Below are 18,260 nucleotides of genomic sequence, written 5' to 3' on the forward strand. Positions count from 1 at the left end.
TGTAGTAACTGGGCTGCCGATTTTGAAATCGGGTCCATCGCATCGCATCGCACCCGACCAAATCGCATGCGATGCGATGCGATGCGATGGACCCGATTTTTCCATAGGATTCAATGTTAAAATGGACTGAGTCCATTTTAACATGGAATTCAATGGGAAAAAGGGGTCCTTTTCATACCCCTACTATCCAAGTGGGCATGGAGTTGGATATAAACCTGTGGCGAGCGTAGCGAGCCACCGAGCCCGAAGCGTGGCGAGCCCCGCGAGGGGACACAGAATACCGTCCGCTCGCCACGCTTCGGGCTCGGTGGCTCGCTACGCTCGCCACAGGTTTATATCCAACTCCATGCCCACTTGGATAGTAGGGGTATGAAAAGGACCCCTTTTTCCCATTGAATTCCATGTTAAAATGGACTCAGTCCATTTTAACATTGAATCCTATGGAAAAATCGGGGCATCGCATCGTATGCGATGCGATGCGATATCGCATTGCATCGCATCTGATTGTATGCCTTAACTTAAGGCATACAATCAAAAAATCGGCAGCCCAGATACTACATAAGTACCAAAGTAAATACCCCATGTCAACCTTTATATAAATTGAGCTAAATACCTTTTAAATTTAGTATCTGACCAGCAAGGGGGCTAAAACATACATAAACAGAAGTGGGTGAAGACACAACATAATAAATGGGCTACATCCACTTTGTACAAAAAACAGAAGTTGGTTATAGACACAAATAATAAAATAGGCTAAATACACTTCTCATTCAGTTCATGACCTACAGGAGGGAAATATTTACATTTGCAGAAGAGGAATTAATATGTGCTATAACACAATGCAATAATTGTAACTGGAGGGGATCTATACTCTACCATAGCAGTATGGAGGTTAGACAGAGCAGAAGCAGGAAGCAACCCAGGAGATTCAGGGAGGAAGCGGAGGAGGAGCCCAGCACAGCAGGCACAAAGGAATCCATAGAGGGAGAAGCCGGCTGCAGCACACATGAGCTCGGCTTGGAGGTGCTCCCCCTGGTGGCCCCAGGGCAGCATGAGCAAAGAAAAGTGCTTGTTTAACTGCTCTGGGGCCACCAGGGGGAGCACTTCCTGTGTGCGGCTGCTGACGGCTTCTCCCTCTATGGTTTCCTTCCTTCCTGAATCTACTTGGTTACTTCCTGCTTTTTCTGGGCCTAGCCTCGATGCTGCTACGTGACCGCGGCACATGGATTAGGTTTTTGGACAGATATGGCTGCCTGCTGGAAGCTGCTGCTGCTGGATCTCTTCAGGCGATTTTGGCTGCTTGCTAGTAGCTATGGGGCTGGATGAACCGGACTGCTGCTGCTCCCGAAACCCCAGCTGTGGGTCCTCTGCTCTGTGATCTGTGCTAGGTAAGGGATGCTTGTGGTTTCTTTCACCCCTCTGCTCACTGGGATAGAGCTGCTGCTAAATGATGCTGTGATACCTTTATTCCCCCTGCTAGCTGGATAGAGCTGCTGCTGCTGCTGCTGAATGGAGGATAACTGTTTGTTGTCCAGCTCTACTGCTGCCTCCCCTGCCATTTAACCACTTCCTGGCCAGGCTCGCCCCCCGCTCCTCCTGACTGGCTAGCAAGGGTGCCAGGTGTGAAAAGGGCCTTCCCGCCATTTGGACCTCGGTCCACCACCACCCCTCCCCCCTATGCCTCTCTGGGCACCATCTTGACTTCCTACGCTCTCTTTACTGCACCATTCTTCTTTACCTACTGTCACCCTGCAGAATGTCATTATTTCACACTCCTGCAGAATGGCATCATTATTTCACCCATTTCCTGGCATGGTTTGGGTAAGGCACCAGCGAGTTCTGAGTCCCAATTTGGAGCCCAGGCTGCAACTGAGCATATGGGTATTTGGTGCAGAGCTTAGAAACTTCCTGAAATGCAACCATTGCTGTATAAGGGGAAGTAAGTCACAGGTCTCTGCACAGAGTGCACTGCTGGTGGCTGCAGATCTGATTGTTGAGTGCCACAGTCTGTATATCTGATTGTTACTGGGTTATTGGTGAGTGTCACACTCTGCAGACTTGTTTGACGCTGAGTGTCACACATTACAGATCTGATTGCCACTGGTGCAAATCTGATTGTTAAGTTAAAAGCTGCGGAATTTATTTCTGAGAGTCGGACTGCTTTCCTTTTTCAGTAAGTAAAGGTGCATACACACTGTACAATTTTTTTTTTTTTTTTACCAATTTTGTTGAGACATTTCCATTGAACCCAGTGTCCTGGATGAAAGATGTTGACGAAAGATATTGGTGACAGACGGATGATGATGCGCATACCTGCCACATGTTCATCAAGATTGTTCGTCAACTGTGCATGCAGCTCAATTTGTATATATTTCAAAAAGAGCCTATAAACTGTAGCTAGATCTTTCATCTGTTGTTAATATCTTTCGTCCAGGACACTGGATTCAAGGGAAATGTCTTTCAACGAAATTGGTCAAAAAATTGTACGGTGTGTATGCACCTTAAAGGTGCATACACACTGTACAATTTTATTGACCAACTTTTTTGACCAACTTTGTTAATTTCGGCAATTCTGAATGAAATTGGTCAAAATATCTTTCAGTGCGTTTGCGATGAATGATGTGCATACCCGCCAGTTGTTCATCAAGATTGTTAGTCAACTGTGCATGCAGCTCAGTTTGGATATCTTTCATAAAGAGCCTATAAACTGTAGCTAGATCTTTCGTCCAGGACACTGGGTTCAATGGAAATGTCTTTCAATGAAATTGGTCAAAAAAATTGTACAGTGTGTATGCACCATAAGGGTGTCACAAATTGTATGCTGCCATACTCTCTTCTAGTGGACCAGGTGCCCCACATTGGCATCATGGTAAGTTAATTAGAAGGGGGGGCTCAGGCTGGAGTGTTTTAATGTTGTGAGGAATGTAGTGTGGCAGGTAGTTGATATCTAGTGTAATGATGTATTATGTAGTGTAGTGTAGCCCCCAGAAGGGACTTCAGTATGTTCAGAAAGCACTTCCCGTCCTGTAGGTCAGGCCTGGCCAACCTGTGGCTCTCCATATGTTGTGAAACTACAAATCCCAGCATGCCTTGGCACAGTTTTAACACTACCTTATAGCAAAACTGTGGCAAGGCATGATGGGATTTGTAGTTTAGCAACATCTGGAGAGCCACAGGTTGGCCGGGCCTGCTGTAGGTGTTACCTCTATTAAGTCCTTTGGGGGAGGAGTGTCATTCTAAGGTGCCCTGGGCCCCCCCGAAGGCTTAATACAGTACCTCTGCCTACTTTATTTGTGCATACTCCCTGTACCTCCATGAGGAAGCAACAGTAGTGCAGGCCCTGTGAGTATATGTATTTAAATCACAACAGAATTTGCTGTTCTATATAAGAAACTGTTAATAAATAAATAAAAAATCTATATAGATAGATAGATAGCGAGAGAGATATCTATCAGTGAAATACATATGGATGACTGCCCTATGGTGGAATTCTCTCCCAACCCTTCCTCATCACAGCCTATCCTTTCTACGCCACAGATTAAATGTGTTCAGTATGACTCATTGGCGGCCAGGATCCCAGGGGTCTGTATACCGACATCGTAATCCCAGCTGCTGGTATTCAGACAGGGTGAGCGCAAAAAGTCCCCACTTTACCCCTCCCAGCTGCAATTTCTTTCACCTACTACTTAATTTTTTTTATACCAGCCATTCATTATATGTATTCTCAGCATTCATTCTATTTGTTACCCCCCCCCCCCCTACACACACACACACACACACACACACACACACACACACACACACATTTGCATATCTTGCCTCACATTCACTGCTTATGAAATATAATTAATGATACAGACTTCTGCTGCTTGGAGTGTGCTGCTTGGTCCTTGGTCTCAGGGTGAACTACATTAATAAAATGAAATAACAAATAAAACAATGGTTTTATGTAATACTGTGGTAATGGAGCAGATTACAGCCTTGTCTTGGTATTGCAGATCTAACATTCCCTTATATTAAATGATGCTTTGTGCAGCGTATGGTTAGTGTTTCTGTACAGCTAAAATATTAGTATATTGTGCATATGACTTATCCTTGCCATACTGAGCCTGTATCTCATCCACATGTACATTTTCAATTGTTTTCAACAGGATGCCTTAAAATCATGTCAGCAAAGATCATGCTAGAAGAATCACGTCAGTATACAGATGCCAGCATCCCGACTGCCCTCACGAGACTGGCGATGGAGCTCTGAATGGAACAGGACACCAATGCCAGGATACAGACAGCCGTAATCCCATTTGGTAAGTAATCAGGGCAGCTGAGATTGCAGCCAGGGAAGGGGGGGTTAAGATGTGAACACACAATGATTTATCTGTCCAATCTGTCTGGTGGGAACAAAAATCTGGAAATGTATGGGAGAAAATGACAATCGATCAAATGCTCCCAAACCACGAAAAATGCATACAAATGATCAGTTTAATTTGATAAATCAAATGATTTAACCAATTTATCTGAATTACTATGGTTTTACAGCATTTGGGAACAAATGGTTGAGTCTCATATGCTGCCATACATTGCCAGATTTTTGTTCCCACCAGGTAGATTGGACAGATAAATCTGTAGGTGTGTACCCAGCATTAGTTTTAGCGCTAGTGGGCGGACTTAAGGTTAGGCTGTGGGGATAGGAAGGTAACGGTTAGGCTGCAGGGATGGGAAGGTTAGGAACCAAGGGGGGTGTTAGATGTTGGCGATGTGTTATGGGGTTTAGTATTAGGCACTAGTGGGAAGGGTTAGGGAATAGGCATACAGGGTGCAGTCAGAGACTGGGTGTCCAGATATTCCCTTTTGGGATGGTGGGGTAAGTATTATGACCGATGGCATCCTAAATGCTAGGATACTACATGTATCTTGGCAAAAAAAACGAACCCGGGATTGTTTTAAAATCTGTGTAATTTCTCACTTTTGCCTGGGGTTTCTCTCTGCGTGGGTCTGTATCCCAAAATTTAGTGCTAGTGGCCCATGCTTTGGTGCCTCAATATAATGATTTCATCCAAAATGTAAGGTATGCCTATTCCAGATAATTGCCATCAATTTAAACATTTGAAGTGTAGCTCTGCCAGTCAGAATCAAGGTATTGCATGTAGGAGACAGAGCTACACTTCAAAGGTTACATTTGATGCTATAAGTCTGGAAGAATAGGCATCAATGTAACCAACTTTTTGGGTGAATCAAAATGATGAAATCAGTTGATGTCAATGTTTTAAAAGGATAGGCATCAGTTCAGTTTCCTAGTATATTACCTGTTTATTTTTAAAGAACAGAGGGGTAGATTTAATAAGCTCAGTGAAGTGATAGTGTCTGGTTTTTATCACCGGCCAATCAGCTCCTGCCTGTCATTTTTCAAACTAAGCCTGTAACTTCACAGTTAGGAGCTGATTGGTCGGTGATAAAAGCCGGACATTTTATCACTTCACCGAGCTTAATAAATCTGCCCCTAAATTGAGGAACAATCTGCTGTATATTCTGTGCCAGCCTATTGCAGGATCATTCAAATACAACACGTATTGGACGAATACCTCTTTGCTTCACTGGAGTTTGGACTTTAATACCTTACATTTTGGTTCAAGTCCTAATATTGTAATATATATCCTAATATTCAGGCACCATACCACTATTGTGGTGTATGTTCTAGTTTATGTTGTTCAGCCTTCAGGGAACAGTTGTTGGGCTGCCTTTAGTTGTGTTTCATATATTGTTTTCTAAATTGTATTAGCGTGTTTTTGAAAATTGGGGTTATGTATAATAATATCAAGTTTCCACTCTGGAAACCTATTCGAAGAGTAAGAGGGCCCTTGGACAGAGTTGTCCACTGTGGGTTTACCCTGTACCCTTATTGGCAATCCCGACATTAACTATATCTGTTTTTGTATGGTGCTTTGCATAATAGCATCATGCGGTATATTGACCTCCTGTACAGTGTTGTGCGTTTAAATTTGATAGGTTTGTAAACTAATACAAAAACTTAACTTGAATGGTTTCCCCCTTCTCACTAGGGCAGCTACTCTATTGAATATTGAGGTTTTTGGGTACCTGAGGAAAAAGTTTGAAATGTTGCAAGAGGAAGCCAAAGTCTTCAATCACTCTGGGTTTTATGAACAGCTTGGTGGTGGGACACAGGATACAGTTCTGCAGAGTCTCTGAAGATGCTGGGCAAGAATTGTATGGATTTCGATGCACAGGTAAATATAGATTTTAATTTTTTTTCCCAATTTCTCATATTATCCTTTTAAGTTTCCCCATCCCCCTACTGTCACTACAATGTCTGTTAGGGTGGTAGAAGTAAGAGTGAGTGGCATGGTTGACAGGGTGTCGGAAAGTGCAAAAGAGAGGAGCTAGAAGAAGGAGAGGGGTGGTCAGGGAAAGCTTCATGGAAAAAGAGGGGATGAGAACGAGAGGAGCGAGACATAGCATTCTGAAAGAGAAAGGGGGTTAAGGAAGAGAAGGATTGCAAGCAGGAGTAAGAATGTCAGGGATAGACTGGAGCAGGAGTCAATGTCAGAGAGAGAAGGGGGAGTGGAGGTGTCGCAAAGACAACGAAAGAGCGTGTTGTGGAGAGAAAGGGGTTAGACAGAGAGGATGTCCGAAAGCTAGAGAGATGATGCCGGGGAGAGGAGGGTGATAGTGCAAGGGAGAGACTGTGAGAGGGAGGAAAGAGGGGAAACTGGAGTACAGAGGGGAGAAAGACCAGGGGCTGAGAGAGATGAGTGGCGAGATGGAGTAAGAGTGAGGGTCGAAAGAAGGGGTGGGGAATAGAGCAGGGCAGTAGGGTACAAGGGGAGAGGATAGACAGCAGCTGAGAGAGAGTTTGACAGACTGGGTGGGGGCAGAGCATGGGAGAGAGAAAGGGGGGCCTTGGACAGAGCAAAAGAGGAGACAGGGAGAGGGTGAGCCAACAAGAGGCGAAAGGGGTTGAGGCAACAGTGAGACGACGGGGCTAAGCTGACGGGGGTGAGACTATGGGGCGAGAGGGTGAGGTGATTAGGGGTGAGAGGGGCTAAGGTGACTGGGTGATTCCACAGGGAGTGAGGGGGGCTTTGTGGAAAAAGAGGTAATGAGAGAACGAGAGGTACAAGAGAAAGTGTTCTGATAGAGAAAGGAGGACAAGGAAGAGAAGGGTTACGAGCAGGAGTAAGACTGTCAGGGAGAGACTGGAGCAAATGTCAGTGTCGGAGAGAAGGGGGGAGTGGAAGTGTTGCAAAGACAGCGAAAGAGCATGTCGCAGAGAGAAAGGGGGTAGACAGATAGAGCGACGGTGTCAAGGAGGGTGCTAGAGTGATGATGCTGGGGATAGGAGGGTGATAGAGCAAGGGAGAGACTGACTGAAAGGGAGGAAAGAGGGGAAACTTGATTTGATAGGGGAGAAAGACCAGGGACTGAGAGAGATAAGTGGTGAGATGGAGTAAGAGTGAGGGTTGAAAGAAGGGGCAGGGGGAATAGAGCAGGGCAGTGGGGTACAAGGGGAGAGAAAGGATAGATGGGCGCTGAGAGAGAGGGTGACTAACATGGGGTGGGGGCAGAGCATGGCAGAGAGAAAGGGGATTCTGGGACAGAGCAAAAGAGGAAAGACAGGGTGGGGGCGAGAGGGTGAGCCAACGGGAGACGAGAGGGGTTGAGGCAACAGTGAGGTGCCGGGGCTAAGCTGGCAGGGGTGAGACTATCGGGTGAGAGGGTGAGCTGACTAGGGGTGAAAGGGGGTGAGGTGATGGGGTGATTCCACAGGGAGTGAGGGGCTTTGTGGAAAAAGAGGTAATGTGAGAACGAGAGGTGCAAGAGAAAGCGTTCTGATAGAGAAAGGGGGATGAGGAAGAGAAGGGTTACGAGCTGGAGTAAGAATGTCAGGGAGAGACTGGAGCAAGTGTCAATGTCAGAGAGAGAAGGGGGGAGTGGAGGCGTCGCACAGACAACGAAAGAGCATGTTGTGGTGAGAAAGGGGGTAGACAGAGTGAGAGGGTGTCAAGGAGAGAGCTAGAGAGATGATGCCAGGGAGAGGAGGGTGATAGTACAAGGGAGAGACTGCCAGAGAGGGAGGAAAGGGGGAAACTAGAATGCAGAGGGGAGAAGGACCAGGGGCTGAGAGAGATGAGTGGCAAGATGGAGTAAGAGTGAGGGTTGAAAGAAGGGGCAGGGAGAATAGAGCAGGGCAGTGGGGTACAAGGGGAGAGAAAGGATAGACAGCTGCTGAGAGAGAGGGTGACAGACAGGGGGCGGGGGAAAAGCATGTGAGAGAGAAAGGGGGGTCCTGGGACAGAGCAGAAGAGGAAAGACAGGGAGAGGGTGAGCCTACAGGAGGCGAGAGTGGTTGAGGCAACAGTGAGGCGACAGGGCTAAGCTGGCGGGGGTGAGACTATGGGGCAAGAGGGTGAAGTTACTAGAGGTAAGAGGGGGTGAGGTGATGGGGCGATTGCACAGGGAGCAAGAGCAGCTTTGTGGAGAAAGAGGTAATGAGTGAATGAGAGGTGCAAGAGAAAGCGTTCCGATAGAGAAAGGGGGATGAGGAAGAGAAGGGTTGCAAGCAAGAGTAAGACTGTCAGGGAGAGACTGGAGCAAGTGTCAGTGTCAAAGAGAGAAGGGGGGAGTGGTAGTGTTGCAAAGACAACGAAAGAGCATGTCGCAGAGAGAAAGAGGGTAGACAGAGAGAGAGGGTGTCAAGGAGAGAGCTAGAGAGATGATGCCGGGGAGAGGAGGTGGTAGAGCAAGGGAGAGACTGCCAGAGAGGGAGGAAAGTGGGGAAACTGGAGTAGAGAGGAGAGAAAGACCAGGGGCTGAGAGAGATGAGTGGCAAGATGGAGTAAGAGTGAGGGTTGAAAGAAGGGGCAAGGGGAATAGAGCAGGGCAGGGGATGCAAGGGGAGAGAAAGGATAGACAGCAGCTGAGAGAGCGGGTGACAGACAGGTGGTGGGGGCAGAGTATGGGAGAGAGAAATAGGGTACTGGGACAGAGTAAAAGAGGAAAGACGGGGAGAGGGTGAGTCAACAGGAGGTGTGAGGGGGTAAGGCAACAGTGAGGCGACGGTGCTAAGCTGGCGGGGGTGAGATGTTGGGGCGAGAGGGTGAAGTGACTAGGGGTGAGAGGGGATGGGGTGACAGGGTGATTGCACAGGGAGTGAGAGGAGCTTTGTGGAGAAAGGAGGTAATGGGAGAACGAGAGGTGCAAGAGAAAGCGTTCCGATAGAGGAAGGGGGATGAGGAAGAGCAGGGGTTGCAAGCAAGAGTAAGACTGTCAGGGAGAGACTGGAGCAAGTGTCAGTGTCAGAGAGAAAAGGGGGGAATGGAAGTGTTGCAAAGACAACGAAAGAGCATGTCGCAGAGAGAAAGAGGGTAGACAGAGAGATGGTGTCAAGGAGAGAGCTAGAGAGATGATGCCGGGGAAAGGAGGGTGATAGTACAAGGGAGAGACTGCCAGAGAGGGAGGAAAGGGGAAACTGGAGTAGAGAAGGAAGAAAGACCAGGTGTTGAGAGAGATGAGTGGCGAGATGGAGTAAGAGTGAGTGTTGAAAGAAGGGGCAGGGGGAATAGAGCAGGGCAGGGGGGTACAAGGGGAGAGAAAGGATAGACAGCAGATGAGAGAGAGGCTGACCGACCAGGGGTGGGGACAGAGCATGGGTGAGAGAAAGGGGCTTGGGACAGAGTGAAAGAGTAAAGACAGGGTGGGGGCGAGAGGGGGTGAGTCAACATCAGTGAGAGGGCTTGAGGTAACAGTGAGGCAACGGGGGTAAGCTGACAGGGGTGAGACGATGGGGCGAGAAAGTGAGGGTCTCTCCCTAGTCACCTCACCCCTGTCAGTTTACACCTGTTGCCTCACTGTTACCTCAAGCCCTCTCACTGATGTTGACTCACCCCCTCTCGCCCCCACCCTGTCTTTACTCTTTCACTCTGTCCCAAGCCCCTTTCTCTCTCCCATGCTCTGTCCCCACCCCTGGTCGGTCAGCCTCTCTCTCATCTGCTGTCTATCCTTTCTCTCCCCTTGTACCCCCCTGCCCTGCTCTATTCCCCCTGCCCCTTCTTTCAACCCTCACTCTTACTCCATCTCGCCACTCATCTCTCTCAGCACCTGGTCTTTCTTCCTTCTCTACTCCAGCTTCCCCTTTCCTCCCTCTCTGGCAGTCTCTCCCTTGTACTATCACCCTCCTTTCCCCGGCATCATCTCTCTAGCTCTCTCCTTGACACCATCTCTCTGTCTACCCTCTTTCTCTCTGCGACATGCTCTTTGGTTGTCTTTGCAACACTTCCATTCCCCCCTTTTCTCTCTGACACTGACACTTGCTCCAGTCTCTTCCTGACAGTCTTACTCTTGCTCGCAACCCCTGCTCTTCCTCATCCCCCTTCCTCTATCGGAACACTTTCTCTTGCACCTCTCGTTCTCCCATTACCTCCTTTCTCCACAAAGCTCATCTCACTCCCTGTGCAATCACCCTGTCACCCCATCCCCTCTCACCCCTAGTCACTTCACCCTATCGCCCCATCGGCTCACCCCCGCCAGCTTAGCCCCGTCGCCTCACTGTTGCCTCAACCACTCTCGCCTCCTGTTGGCTCACCCTCTCGCCCCCACCCTGTCTCTCCTCTTTTGCTCTACCTCTGGCCCCTTTTTCCCTCCCATGCTCTGTCCCCACCTCCTTTCTGTTACCCTCTCTCTCAGCTGCTGTCTATCCTTTCTCTCCCCTTGTACCCACCTGCCCTGCTCTATTCCCCCTGCCCCTTCTTTCAACCCTCACTCTTACTCCATCTTGCCACTCATCTCTCTCAGCCCCTGGTCTTTCTCTCCTCTCTACTCCAGTTTCCCCTCTTTCCTCCCTCTCTGGCAGTCTCTCCCTTGCTCTACCACCCTCCTCTCCCCGGCATCATCTCTCTAGCTCTCTCCTTGACACCCTCTCTCTCGGTCTACCCTCTTTCTCTCTGCGACATGCTCTTTCGTTGTCTTTGCAACACTACCACTCCCCCTTTCTCTCTTTGACACTGACACTTGCTCCAGTCTCTCCCTGACAGTCTTACTCTTGCTTGCAACCCTTCTCTTCCTCATCCCCCTTTCTCTATCGGAACGCTTTCTCTTGCACCTCTCATTCTCTCATTACCTCTTTCTCCACAAAGCTGCTCTTGCTCCCTGTGCAATCGCCCCATCACCTCACCCCCTCTTACCTCTAGTAACTTCACCCTCTCGCCCCATAGTCTCACCCCCGCCAGCTTAGCCCCGTCGCCTCACTGTTGCCTCAACCACTCTCGCCTCGTGTTGGCTCACCCTCTCCCTGTCTTTCCTCTTCTGCTCTGTCCCAGGACCCCCTTTCTCTCTCCCATGCTTTGCCCCCGCCCCCTGTCTGTCACTCTCTCTCTCAGCTGCTGTCTATCCTTTCTCTCCCCTTGTACCCCACTGCCCTGCTTTGTTCCCCCTGCCCCTTCTTTCAACCCTCACTCTTACTCCATCTTGCCACTCATCTCTCTCAGCCCCTGGTCTTTCTCCCCTCTGTACTCCAGTTTCCGCTCTTTCTTCCCTCTCTGGCAGTCTCTCCCTTGTACTATCGCCCTCCTCTCCCCAGCATCATCTCTCTAGCTCTCTCCTTGACGCCCTCTCTCTCTGTCTACCCTCTTTCTCTCCGCAACACGCTCTTTCATTGTCTTTGCAACACTACCACTCCCCCCTTCTCTCTTTGAAACTGACACTTGCTTCAGTCTCTCCCTGACATTCTTACTCCTCCTCGCAGCCCTTCTCTTCCTCATCCCCCTTTCTCTATCGGAACACTTTCTCTTGCACCTTTTATTCTCTCATTACCTCTTTCTCCACAAAGCTACTCTTGCCCCCTGTGCAATCACCCCATAACCCCACCCCCTCACCCCTAGTCACCTCACCCTCTCACCCCACCGTCTCACTCACACCAGCTTAGCACCGTTGCCTCACTGTTGCCTTAACCCCTTTTGCCTCCTGTTGGCTCACCCTCTCGCTGTCTTTGCTCTTTTGCTCTGTCCCAATCCCCTTTCTCTCTCCTATACTCTGCCCCCACCACCTGTCTGTCACCCTCTCTCTCAGCTGCTGTCTGTCCTTTCTCTCCCCTTGTACCCCCCCCTGCCCTGCTCTATTTCCCCTGCCCCTTCTTTCAACCCTCACTCTTACTCCATCTCGCCACTCATCTCTCTCAGCTCCTGGTCTTTCTCCCCTCTCTACTCCAGTTTCCCCTCTTTCCTCCCTCTCTGGCAGTCTCTCCCTTGCTCTACCACCCTCCTCTCCATGGCATCATCTCTCTAGCTCTCTCCTTGACACCCTCTCTCTCTCTGTCTACCCCCTCTCTCACCACGATGTACTCTTTTGTTGTCTTTGTGACATCTCCACTCCCCCTTTCTCTCTGACATTGGCTCTTCCTCTATTCTCTCCCTGACATTCTTACTCCTACTCGCAACCCTTCTCTTCCTTGTCCCCCTTTCTCTATCAGAACGCTTTCTCTGGCACCGTTCGTTCTCTCATTACCTCTTATTCCACAAAGTTCCTCTCGCTCCCTGTGGAATCACCCCTTCACCTCGCCCCCTCACCCCTAGTCACCTCACCCTCCCGCCCCTTCGTCTCACACCTGCCAGCTTAGCGCCATCACCTCACTGTTTCCTTAACTTCTCTCATCTCCTGTTGGCTCACCCTCTCGCCCCCACCCTGTCCTTCCTCTTTTGCTCTGTCTCAGGCCCCCATTCTCTCTTCCATGATCTGCCCCCACCCACTGTCTGTCACCCACTCTCTTAGCTGCTGTCTATCCTTTCTCTACCCTTGTACTCCACTCCCCTCCTCTATTCCCCCTGCCCCTTCTTTCAACCCTCACTCTTACTCCATCTCGCCACTCATCTCTCTCAGCCCCTGGTCTTTCTCCCCTCTCTACTCCAGTTTCCCCTCTTTCCTCTCTCTCTGGCAGTCTCTCCCTTGCTCTACCACCCTCCTCTCCACGGCATCATCTCTCTAGCTCTCTGACATCCTCTCTCTGTCTAACCCCTTTCTCTCTGACATACTCTTTCATTGTCTATGTGACACCCCCACTCTCCCCTCCTCTCTCTGACACTGACTCTTGATCCAGTCTGTCTTTGACATTGTTACTCCTGCTCGCAATCCTTCTCTTCCTCATCCCCCTTTATCAGAACGCTTTCTCTTGCACCTCTCGTTCTCTCATTACCTCTTATTCCACAAAGCTCTTTCCCTGACCACCTCTCTCCCACTTTCTAGCTCCTCTTTTGCTCTTTCTGACACCTGTCTCTCACACCACTCACTCTTGCTTCTGACACCCTAACAGGCCTTGGACAATAGGGGGGTGGGTTAGCTTAAAAGCATAATATGTGATGGGATAGTCACAAAGTAGTACTTATCTTTATAAAGTTAAAGGTCCCTTGGACCATTAACTTTATATATGCTCTAAGCAATTTTTTTGCTTAGAGCACATACTAATAGTATACGGTTTTCAGTCCTTGATCATAAGGCATCATGCTTTGTGGTGTTGTGCTGTAAGCTGCCATCCTGGCGGCTTCAGTACTGTGTTTAGCTTGCATTACTTAATCCGAATACAAAGGTTTTTAAGATACAGTCCAGGTTTATTTACTATACACTGAGTAGCCATGCCCTCAATACAATGTTGGACCACCTTTTGTCCTTAATACTGCATGGATTCTTCTTGACATGGACTCCTTGATGTTAGTAGAGGTGGTATGAGGAATCTGATACCATATCAGATGAACTGCACTTTCCAATTCCTTAAGGTATCTCTCTTTGCAGATGATATGCTGCTTTTTGTGTCAAACCCAGCTTCCAGTGTTCCTGTGATAATGAAACTAATTTGGGACCAAGCCCTCTTTTACCCATACTCTCCTGCTGGTCTTTTACATTCTGATCTCCGTAGCATTCCCACTGACTTTAAACCTAACATCATGTTCAGAGACACATATGCCACATGGCTCTCTTTAAACATAAAATTACATCGGAATCATCATAGTTCTCCATATGTCCCTGTCTGGGGTAACCCTGTGTTATCCCCCCCCCCCCCCCCCATTCTCTATTAACTTTCTACCACTGGAAGGAAAACGGTCTTGATGTTCTATCCAATGTCTTTGATTCTGGGGGCGATCTGTATCCATTCTCTGCTCTCCAAGAGCAATTTACAATCTCTTCTCAACAATTTTACATGTACCTGCAGTTACGTCGTCATGTTTTGTCTCTCCACAAACCGGGATATTTTCAGAGTTCGCCTGATCCTATAAACACTCAGTTGAGGCTGCTACTTACCAAACGGTATCATACCAAGATTCTTTACTCTCAATTGATAGATACTGCTGCTACCACTACATGGACTAATATTATAACACCTTGGACTCCATTTATTCCTCACATAACAGAAATGACCTATTTATCAAAGAACTACGATATGGCCTACAACACCTCAAATCTGCATATCTTCAGGAGGTACCCTTCTGCTTTCTCCATAGGGCGTACATATCTCTGGCTCAAAGAAAGCACTTTGTATTAGAGGAAACAGGTACTTGTCAGAAATGCCATCACTCTTCAGCTACCTTCCAGCATTGTGGAAAAATAAAACGTTTCTGGCATAAGGTCACCTCATTCATCAATAAGCTGCTTATTCGACCTTCTTGCTTATGTTTTCTTACACTTTTTTTTCGGGGAATCTACAGACAGAGGCTTCCACAACCATTCCTGATTAGAATTTTAACAATCTCTAAAAAAACTCATCCTAATTCACTGGACCTCCAAAAACCCTCCTACCCTCAATGAACTGTTACAACAACTACACCTTCTCTAGTTGGAAAAACAGTCCACCATGACCTCCTATAATCATAAACTTTCCCTGCAGTTCTACAACACGTGGAAAACAGTCATCCTTTCCCTCCCCATCGCAACTCAAAAAGATATCTTACAGCCATTCTCAATTTCATCATGGTACAATGCCCGGGTGTAACACCCAATGGAATTACAACTATTTCTGAAGTAGCCACCTCAGAAAACTCTTGCAGCAGGATACCCCATTAACATAACAGGATGTACTTGATCTGCGATAACACTCAAATACCCTTGGCCATTCAGACGTTGTTCCACAGGAATCAAATGACCCAACCAATGCCAAGAAAACATCCCCCAAACCATAAGATTGCCTCTACCCACTTGAAGTGTTGTGGAAATGCAGTTGGGGTCCATGTTTTTGTGCTGTATTCTCCATACTCGCACCCTGCCATCTGCATGGTGTAATTGAAAACACTTTTCATCGGACCACATGAACCTTTACCAGCTGTCTTCTGTCCAATTCTTATGAACTGGAGACGTCTGCTCTTGTTCAAGACAGACAGTAGAGGCTTTCGAACAGGTCATCGGCTTCCATATCCTATACGGCTAAGTTTTGTTCAGAGACCTTCACAGTTGCTCCTTGATCAAGATTTCCGCAATTTGATGTCATGTTGCTCTTCTGTTGGACTGGACAGATTCAGTAGTTTGTGATGACCACAAGCCTGATGATGAGACCAGGTTTTCTGCTTGGTAGTCTACTCTCTGTAAACATTAATAACTGCTGCTTTCGAACACTTCACAAGTGCAGCTGTTTTGCTGAAACTGGTTCTAACGGTTCAAGCGCCTACAATCATCCCGTGTTCAAACTCGGTTATTCACGTTTTTACCCATTTCTTTGCAAGCAACACCGTGCAATTGATGCTTCGTTTGTCCTGCATTCCCTTTATTATAGCTATCTGACCCTCTAGCAGCAACAACTTGAAGTTATAGCCGATCTGCATATAAGTGTCAATAATTTGGCCACTCAGTGTATATCCAGTTCTCTAACTTCCTGTAGGGTGCTTAATCAGTATAAATTGTGTCATTGGTATTGTTTAATTTTTATTGTTTCCACTTCTCACTAGGGCAGCTACTCAATTGAATATTGAGGTGTTTGGGTATCCATTGGCCAAGAGAAAGCAAATGTCTTCTAACACTGGATATTATGTAAGGCTTGTTGGTGGACGTACAAGAGGTCTTCAGGATGCAGTGCAGTGTCTCTGAAGATGCTGGAACAGAAGTTTATGAATTTCAAAGCACAGGTAAATATTTCCATTTAAGAATACTAGCCCTGCATACCATAACCCATCCAATTTTTAGCTTGCTTTCATTTAAAATCTTGTTATTTAGAAGGTCTCTAAAACTATGTGATGTAGTGCCATAAGTAATTTTGCTTTTAAGCTGCTTTTCTGGTTGTTACAGTCCTATGTCCAGTTTTTCCCTATTATCCAATGTATTGTATGACTCTCTTGATCATAAAACCGAAAGTTTGACCTCATGCACTATAAACTGCCTACCTGCTGTTTTCAGTCCTATAATCTGCTTTTTTTTTCTTAAATATTTTTATTTGGTTTTACATTAAATCACAACATAAATTTTGTCACTTACAGTAGTGAACCGACAATCAAAAAGTATGACAACTTGGGAGGGAATGAGTGAGAGCGTACATGCAATTAACCAATGATGTAAAAAGGAGTAGCAATTTGCCAGCCTGCTGGCTTTATGGATATGCAACATTCTCAGTAACCTTTTATAAACTTAACCTCTTCTCCTCATGCAGTATTTTAAATATTATATAGACTGAACGGTTCCTAAATAAAATTTATATTCAACAAAGAGTAATAAAAGGGGACGTGAAAGAGGGGGGGAAGGTGAGGTTCGGAAAACGCAGTTGAGTAACAGGAGGCATTGCGGTCTGTACCGTCATATTATACCACTTGTCTAAGTACATTAATTACCATATCAGATGAAAGATTAACATATGCGATCCGCAGGTTCGGGAAGGTAATACTGATTATTGGGTGTTCCTCTGAATAGAGGGTATAGCCTTTAAAGTATGAACATAACAACATAGCAATTAGTACACATTTTTATAACAATTCTGTGTTGCCCCCCCAGATCATAACAGTTTCCATGGGTCTAATCATTCTATAACCGGGTGGAGGTCAAGGGATTCTAGAATTTTGAGTGGCCAAGGTTTTAGTTCTGATGTATGCTTCCCACTTCCTCAAGAAAGATTTCTTTAGCGATTGAATGGATTGTATATTGTTATATCTGTCTAGTCCTATAACTATTTAATAATTCTTCCACATCTGGTAAGTTTGGTTTATGGTTGGTGATCCAAGACTTCAATATTGCCTTTTTTGCCACTGTAAACAAAATTGTCAGAAATGGTATGAGTTGTCTTTGGCTATTATTTAGTTGCCATGTGTCAAAATTTAGGAATATTACTGGTATGGGTTAAAGTTTAACTTTTTAGGAAAAGTTCTTCTGTTTATAGTGTATAATCTTGAACCAAAACTTTTTTATGTACCCACAGGCCCAGAAGTTATGGAACAGAGATGCAGAATAATAGCCACATTTGAGACCTCTTCCCGTCTCATTGGGGTCAAAGTAGCTTCGCTGTCTCTGCAACAAGAAAGCTCCATGAATGGTCTTCTAATGTGTCTCTTGCAAGGCTGAAGATTGGAGAGTTTTCATAGAGGATTCATAGTACTTGAATATATCAGATACTTGTAGGGATGGGATGTCTTGCACCCACGAATCCCTCGTCTTTTCTTGTAATACAAATAAAGGATTCTTCTGCATCTCTGTGTAAATTAGTTTTGATTTAAAGGTGTCGGTCTGGATTTTATTCACCCAAGTGTGGAGCAGGGAATGGGATGATGACATAATATTTTGGGTTGGTAAAGATTGCACGAAGTGTTGAATTTGGATTATTGGGAAGAGAGCATTATTTGGTAGCCCAAATTTGTCCTTAAGAGTGGTAAACGATAGTCTTTCCTCCTGGGTCAAACACCGGGGATATTTAGTTTTTTGAGACTTGCGCTCAAGTCTCTTGAAAATTGGGTTATTTATTCCCGGAGGGAACAGTGGATTGCCACATATAGGCATCCATTCCGTAGACAGTGGGTCTAGGTCAATCTTAGAGCATATGAAGTGCCATGCACTATGGATATCCTGAAACAAGGGGTTGCTATATACGTGTGATGGGATTTGTTTCTTCGGTACGTGTATAAGGGCTTTGGGCGAGTACGGGAAGAGGACCGCCTTGTCCAATTCAAATAAAGAATACAAGTCGGCCTCCTGCAGCCATCCCACCGCCACTCGAGTTAGTAGGGAGCAGGAATAATTTGTAATGTCCGGGAGTCCCAAACCTCCATTAACTTTAGAAAGGTTTAACTTCACCAGGG

The 18,260-nt window shown here is 46.7% G+C and overlaps 1 long non-coding RNA gene across 3 annotated transcripts; it reads left to right on the top strand.

Annotated features, from left to right (window-relative positions):
- The first annotated feature begins 1,155 nt into the window (after positions 1–1,155).
- On the top strand, positions 1,156–17,654 carry LOC146007657 (uncharacterized). 3 transcript variants are annotated; one of them, XR_014444380.1, is made up of 5 exons: positions 1,156–1,388; positions 4,152–4,304; positions 6,057–6,242; positions 15,933–16,109; positions 17,387–17,654. It is a non-coding gene; the product is annotated as an uncharacterized LOC146007657 (long non-coding RNA). The 3 variants fall into 3 exon arrangements; XR_014444379.1 differs by having other exon boundaries at positions 6,062–6,242; XR_014444381.1 differs by having other exon boundaries at positions 6,062–6,242; positions 15,938–16,109.
- Positions 17,655–18,260: the final 606 nt, after the last annotated feature.

The sequence above is a fragment of the Crinia signifera genome, chromosome 6 (genome assembly GCF_055691185.1).
Source record: "Crinia signifera chromosome 6, ASM5569118v1, whole genome shotgun sequence".
Taxonomy (NCBI): Eukaryota; Metazoa; Chordata; class Amphibia; order Anura; family Myobatrachidae; genus Crinia; species Crinia signifera.